A 7,547-nucleotide genomic window follows, 5' to 3' on the forward strand; every position below is an offset into this window, starting at 1 on the left:
CCTGCTGTGAACTCCACTTCTTCCTGTCATGAGGAGGATGTGCTGGCTTGAAGCAGGAAATGGAAAGTCATTGCCAGCCATATATATTGCATAAGGGAAGATGTTGTTACTCAGAGATGATGGTCTGTAATCTCTGGCCTCTTTGTAGGCATTGCTGGTGGGCAGTCCCCGAACTGATGCTGTTAACGTGATTTAAAAATTGTAATACTGGTGTCCTGAAAATGAATAAAAAGCAAACAATGTCTTTAAAGAGTTTTTCCTTCCACTTTCTGGGCAGCTGTTGGTCACTGGTCATGCAGAGAGAGAGGAGCAGTGCACTGTAAAGGCTAAAACAGATAGTGTGGCTTGTGAAGTTGTTACCTAGTACAAACTGTCTCTTTAGACAGAGCTACTGCCAAACCACTGACCTCGCAGCCCTGTTCACTTATCCCTGCTGAAGTCATGTTCACAGGGACCATCTAATAAAATTCCAGTTTGGGGTAGATATGCTAAGGGAGAGTGTATGGTTGTAATCCTTCTCTGTCCTTCTGAAGTTGGGTAGTGTTTATTCTAGGTTCTAATCTAAGGGCTGGAGTAGGGAGTAAAGCCAACAGAAACCATATCCTGAGCAGAAGGACATTTATTTTTTTGTTCTGCTCCAGAACTCAAAGCATTGCTGTATTTGCCAAGGTGTAGATGAAATCAGAGAACAGAAGTAGAAGGAGTTCAGTCAGAGCATTATGTACTGGTGGAGTCTTGCTGCTTGATGAAGAAATGAATACATTCTGTTCCATCAGGTAAATTGCAGGATCAGAGCTTTTCAGTTGAACATCTTTTGAAGGTATCCTCTGTACTAACATAGCTGTGTGGGGACAAGATTGTTTGAATCAGAAGTAATCACAGGAAAAACTTCTGTTCCTTTTTTTGCCTTTTATCCTTTTTTTCCTGTCCACATAGGGGATTAAAAGATCTATTACGCCTTCTGATGTTGCTCAACTGTGTATGTCCGTCAGACTACTAGCAACCCAAACTAGCCAAAATTCCAGAGAATAAGCATGCAGATAAATATAAGGCAAAGCAGCGTGTCCAGGGGCAGGGCTGTGGTTCCTGTGGTGCTGAGATACCCAAGACTGCTCCTATCTCTCCCATTGCAGTGAGGTAAGGTAGCATAACAGAAGGTAGTGGTTCATGGATTTCATGGTAATTGAGGCACTGGGAGTCTTGGAGCTTTTCTGGAGAAAAGGTGGAGTAATCTTTTTTTTTTCCATTAACATGTTCTAGCCCAGCACACTAAGGAGGTGCATGCTTGTGTAACTTCAAGTAGGAAAGCAGATATGAAAGGCAGATTTGATGAGGTAAAAGAATCAGTAGGAGCTTGGTTTGTCAGCCTGCAGCTGTTGGAGGGGCTTGTTTATGCTCTTATTAGCTTTAATTCAAACTATGTGACTTTTTCTCTCCTGTTTATCTTTGTGACTTTTAAGCACATCTGGCACTACTTAGAGAAATAATTATCACTCTGCTATTCCTTCCAGAATGCCAATGTCTTCTAAAAAGTTTCCCAGTTGGAATGTGATGGTATTACGTGTTCTGTGGATTGTCATTAGAGAACCCAGAGGAAGCATAAAGCTGTGAAGTGTGTTGTCAGGATGTGGATCTGGGCCTTTTCATTAGATGAAAGCAGGGTCTGAGCTTTATAAAACCACTGTCTCTGAAGTAGTGGTGGTGGGATCTCAGTGGCAAACTTCCAAGGATTAACTGCAGAACATTTTGGTTTTATTAGCTGCTCTGCTTTGTGTAGGGCTTAAGAGCTGTTAGTATTGTGCTAGAAATATGTAACAGTTTGCTCCAGTGTGTAATTGGACTAGCAGGAGATGTGACATTAGGGAGATCCAATAATAGGTTAAGAGCAGAGACTGGCATCCAAAAACTGAACTGACTAGGGCCAGACCATGGTAACCCGGAGACTGTGTTGTCCAAACAGAAAGATGTGCTCTTCCCATCTTTATTTAGTGGCTAAAGGGTACCATTATAAATGTGCTACCTCAGCAAAAAAAGTTAAAATGAAATATTCTGCCTTATAATTTGCTATTAAATATCTGTGTTCTAAACCCTCAGGCAGACAGCTGGGGTCTTGAACTCATTACAGCACAGCAAGAAATGCAGGCCTCAGGCAAAGTGTTTTTAATGTGGTAATGAATATGCAACAGTTTGGCCCAGTTTTCAAAGGAAAACACAAGTTATGTGGAATGGACTGGCTCTCTCCTTTCAGTGGATGGGTGTAAAGGAGACACTGTATTAATTTGAAGAGGCCAAGAAAAGAAAACACAAATCTTCAGTTCTGGTCAACAGAAGAGAAAGATGAAAGTCAATAAGGGAAGGGTCAAGCAGATGAACAGCTGTGCCCTTTGCTCAGACCTCTCCTTAAAATCTTCTGTGGATCAGATTATACAGCAAGTACAGTCTTTACTCACCATCTACTCCATATTTTGCCCTTAAAAGATGTTACTGGTGCTATTGCTTTTGAAAAGAGTTTTGGTTTTGTTTGGTTGGGGGTTTTTGTTTGTTTGGTTTTGTCGGGTTTTTGTTTATTTGTTTTTTGTTCCCTGTTATTCGGTCACCAAATATAACTGCTCTCAGCACAGGTTAAAGGAGATAAATTCACTGTCAAGCAAAAAGAACAGAGTTTGTCTTGTAAAAATAGTGAGTTTAGTACCATGATGGATAATAGATACTTCAGATTAGCATGGCATTGAGCCTTGTTCTGTTCTGCATTTATAACATCTCTGTATCTTTACTGATGTCCCTGAGATGGTTTTTGGTACCCTAATGGAAGACATGGTCCAGCCTTTCTTTTTTCATTATAATTTTAGGAGCCCTTATATTGAAGCTGAGAGCAAGATAGAAGGCAACCAAGATGAAGGGAGGGAGGAATGGGGATCCCAGGCTCTCAAATCTGGGAAGTTTTGCAGTTTAGGGTAAACTGAGTGGGGACTTGGGTGAATAGGACTGTGGCAATTTCCTCTTGCTTGGGGAAATTGTTGAGAAGCTTCTGTCCAGGGAGGTGTTAGAAACCTCTGTGGTTCTTGTACTTAAAGTGGTAGTAAGTGGAGATGGTGGTAGGAAACATCTCAAATGTCACATACTAGGGACACCTGAAGCACTTGTGTGAATTCTATACAGATGCCTGTAGATTTGTTACTTTTTCTAATCAATTAAAAAAGAAGAGAAAAGGAAATCTCAGCTTCTTGCTGTGCCTCATTTAACAGCTGTCTGTCCAGCTCACCAGAGGTGCCTGACTGTGTGTGAGCACATGTGTTGGGCATGTGGTGTTGGCACAGTGTTAGATGTCCTGGGCCTGCTCTCCCAAGTTTTCCTCTGTCGTGGCATCTGTAATGTTTCCCCTGCATTAGCATGTTTGGAGAACTGTCTGTTTCTTATCCTTTTTTCTTTACTAGTAGCTCAATTATTTCAGCACTCTGTTCCTTGGACATGGATTTCAGGTGGGAATTGCTGATGCAAATCCAGTCTCTTTACAGTTGTGAGGTCAAGTGCAATTTTTACTAAATCATCCTCAATTTCTATAAGATGGAAACAGTCTTTTCTACTGCTGGTCCAAAGCCAACAGGGACGGCAGCTTCTGCTTTATCTGAGTAAATTAGTGATGCCATGTGATGTTGTTAGATACTAAACCACTTTGACTTACTAAAACATGAGTTTTAAAACTTGTCAGCGAGATGCAGCTGTGTTTGGGGTGGTGTGTGACATCTGTTCAGCAGTCTGCAATAGCACTGTATCTGAGTCCAGGAGGGAGAGAGAATGCAGCTGGTATTAAGGGACAGATGTACTGAGCCTGTTTTGTGCCTCTCACAGCATCTTGTGATGCACAGGAGGCATATTGTGAGAATTACAGCACGTGCTGCAGGTTTGCATCTTAGAAACGCCACTCTTGGCAAAGATGATGGAAAAAGCCATCTCTCCAGGGGAAAGGGAGCCAAGAATAGGGGCACTGAACAGCCACAAGCTGGGTAGGGAGCAGACAGTGTTTCCTGTAAGCTGCAAACCATTTGCATGAGTCACCTATGTGGCTGCACAGCAAATGCACAGGAAGGCTGAGGAAAATGGAGGAGAAAAGCTGTCAGCTTCAGACTGCCTGAAGAATCAGTGAGGACCAACAGCAATGTTATGGCTTAATGCTGTCCTTCCCACAGGTCTCTGCAGCATTCCCATTACCTCAAAAGGTGCTTTTGTGCCTTTCCTCCTGTCACTCAAACCATCCTCAGAAGGGAGCTCTCAACAATAAGTGCTCTGGGCCACTTCACAGGTTGGAGTTTGGCTGTTTTTTCCCCCTCTACGTTCATCACACAGCTCTTTTCTGTGCCTGTTTAGGCTTGGAAGCAGAGCTTGTCCCCTCTTCCTTCTAATAATAAAGCCATGGTGATTAATTAGCTGTTCTTTGTGGGAAGACAGCTCTGATGTAACCTGTGTATTCAAACCCACAGATTTGCTGCCTCTCAATTCCTCTCAATTTGCTTTATGCATCTTGGCTGTTCTCTGCTGGTGTATCTCTGCTCTGTATCTCTTTCCAAGCCCTAAAGCTTTGCCAGGTGTGGCTTTGGCAGGACAGTCAGTGTGGGACCATTGGTAGAAAGCTGCATGTTGGACAAGCCTTGCTTTTTCCTCTAGTTTTGCATACAGGAGCTTCATAGCACTGACATGATGTGATACCCCTGAAGGTGAACTGAACTGGCAGGAATATCCTGCTCACAGGCAGAACACCTCTGTTCTGTGGGAACGCCCGTGTGACGGAGGCCAGGCAGGGCTCTGTGCTTACAGGCACAAGAACCGCCCAGGGCTGCCCTGCTCTGCCCTGCCTGGTGTAGGCTGGCAGGGATGAGACCTGGAACATGCTAGCAAGCAAAATACCACCTCCCTGACGATCTGGGAAATCCCTGTGTGCTGTTTGATTCCCAGCAGAGGGCTAGAGAGCAAGATGGAAGGTCAGGAGCCATAGAATGAATTTCTGCCTTGGTGCACCTGGGGAGGTGAAGTGACTGATAAGTCAGCCTGTGAATAGTGTGAGTACTGTTCCCAGTTCTGCCTAGCTCTGCCCCTTGGGCCTGTATTGCACTGTGTGGGATCCTGAATGATAGATTGTCTGCAAAAAGATGCCTAATTGGATTTCCAATGGCATTATAAGTGTCATGGCTCTTCTGAAAAGTAGCACAATAAATTGAATCTTGGCACCTTACACACGATTAAGTTTTGTTGAGACTATTAGTGGCTGTGAGTCCAGTCGTGGATTTGAAGAGAGTTTGACATTTAAAATAGACTCCTTTTCCTGCAGAGCACTTAAGACACTTTTAAGAACTTCAGTGGGGTTTTATTTTTGGGCACCATTTTTAAAACAGTGTCACAGTCAGACATTTACAATGCCTGAACAGTGAGGGATGTATTTAAATGTTTTACCTCAGCACCCTCTGCACTTTCCCTTCAGAGCAGACCAATAAAGCTGAGATACCCACCTCCAAAGCAGAAATTGCTAATCCTTTCTTTTTTCCTCCTCTAACACTGAGCTCTGGTTTTAGCTAGACAGATTTATACTCAGTGCCTTTATTGAAAGGCAGCACCTTTGCAAACAGTGACTGAGAAGCTTTGCTTGGCAGGAGATGGAGGGATAAACTCTCCCTCCCCTCGCTCCATATATGTGAACACACTGACTGCATAGGAAACTGGCTAAAAATAACCTAGTTTATGTTTCCATAAGGAATTTATCATTTTAGAAAAAGATAGGACTGCCTGGAATTTTACCTGGAAGGGATAAACAGCTCATGTGTTTGGTTGGACACACTGAGCCAATACCTTGACAAGTCTTTTTCCCAAACAAATACAATCCAGTTAAATACAAGGCACATATTTCATCCTGTGCCAGTGGCACTTGGGGACAGACCTGAGCTACCTTTCAGTCCTGCAAACAACAAATCATAATGCAGACTTGATCAGAGAGGATGGAACATGCTCAAGACGTGGGCAAATCCTGAGCAGTACCCCGTTCTGAGACCAGTGTAACCAGTTTGGTTGCTAGTGGTACCTGACCAAATTAATGTTATCATGCTTGTGAGTCACCATATCATCTGAGCTTCGTTTTGCTTTTTTATAGCACAGATATTTCTGCCTACTTGAAATAAAGGAGATTTTGTCTTTGTTTGCAGCTATGAGTGGTAAAAAGTCACTGGATAAATTTTGAAGCTACAAATTATTTTCCTGGCTTTACTGTCCTGCCTACCTCCTGGATGACTTAACAGTTGACAAGTGCTAATTTTTATCAACATAAACATCCTGATTTGCATAGTAGCAAAATAACATTGTGCAGAGTTAGGAAAAAGCAATGCATTCCTGTGTGGAGAAACCCCACAATTTTTCAAAGTCTGCAGCTCTTTAGTATTAGCCACACATCAGAATTATGTATCTGACTACCATAAAGGATGTGTGATACAGGGGTATTTCATGCCAAATCTGTGAGAACTACCCAATATGACAATTACAGGGCCAGACAGCACATGAAAGGAGGATCTTTTTCTTGTGCTTGTGGAAAAGACTGCTTATTGCATTTGGAAGTGTTACCTGTCCAGTGAAATTTATTACTGTGCTGGGAAACCAGGGAGGCAGACTGGATCTGCATCACCAGCTCTTCATCACCTTTTGGTACCACACAGGGGTAACTTGTTTTCAGCCTTAAATGTCACGGGGAAACTTGTGTAGAGTGAGGAGGACCAGGCTGTAGCAAGTTTAGCAGCTCATCACTGGAGAGATGTGCTACAGACATCTGTGTTATAGTTTCATCTACATGCCGATGTGACTCAGCTTGGCCTTACTGGCAGGACAGGCTACCTTAGAGAGGAAGCAACCCCAGCCTGAAGGAACTAATCTGAAAGAAGTGTGTACCTCTCAGGGAGTTTGGAGAGGGTTGTAATGATGGATGTCATCAAACTCATGATTTGGGAATTTTGGGACACTGAAAGAACGCTGAACCGTGTTTAAAAAAGCTTCATTAAAATGAAAAGTTTCACAGTTGGCATTATACCTGCCATTTTTGTATTATTTGATCTATTTCCAAATTTGCAGCATTTAATATGCTGTTTTGAAGTTTTCAAATGAAGTAGCAGTCAATGCCCAATGTCAACTTCACAAGGACAGTCTGGAGATAGAACACGGAATAATAGACAGTTACTGTGATTTCTGAGTTTATGGCTTGGATACACAGATGCAGACCAAGGAATTATATAAGTGTTACAAGGAGACTTTATATGAAGCTTTTAATGATCAAAGAGGAGTTTTACTGGAAAATAAGGGAGAAGGAGGTAAATGTTACTTGTATTCTTGACCCTAAATAAATATTGTAAATGACAGAGACCTCTCCCTGTAGTTATTGAGTCAGCTCCTGCCATCTAAAACATTTAAACAACATATGGTTTTGAAAGCAAAAATGGCCAGGTCTTTAAGGTCTGATCATCTACTGAACTAGGGCAACAGAAATATTCACTCTGCTGTGCGTTATTTGTTGTAACCTT

Source organism: Manacus vitellinus, unplaced genomic scaffold, assembly GCF_001715985.3.
Source record: "Manacus vitellinus isolate BGI_N305 unplaced genomic scaffold, ASM171598v3 scaffold_15_pilon, whole genome shotgun sequence".
NCBI classification, from domain to species: domain Eukaryota; kingdom Metazoa; phylum Chordata; class Aves; order Passeriformes; family Pipridae; genus Manacus; species Manacus vitellinus.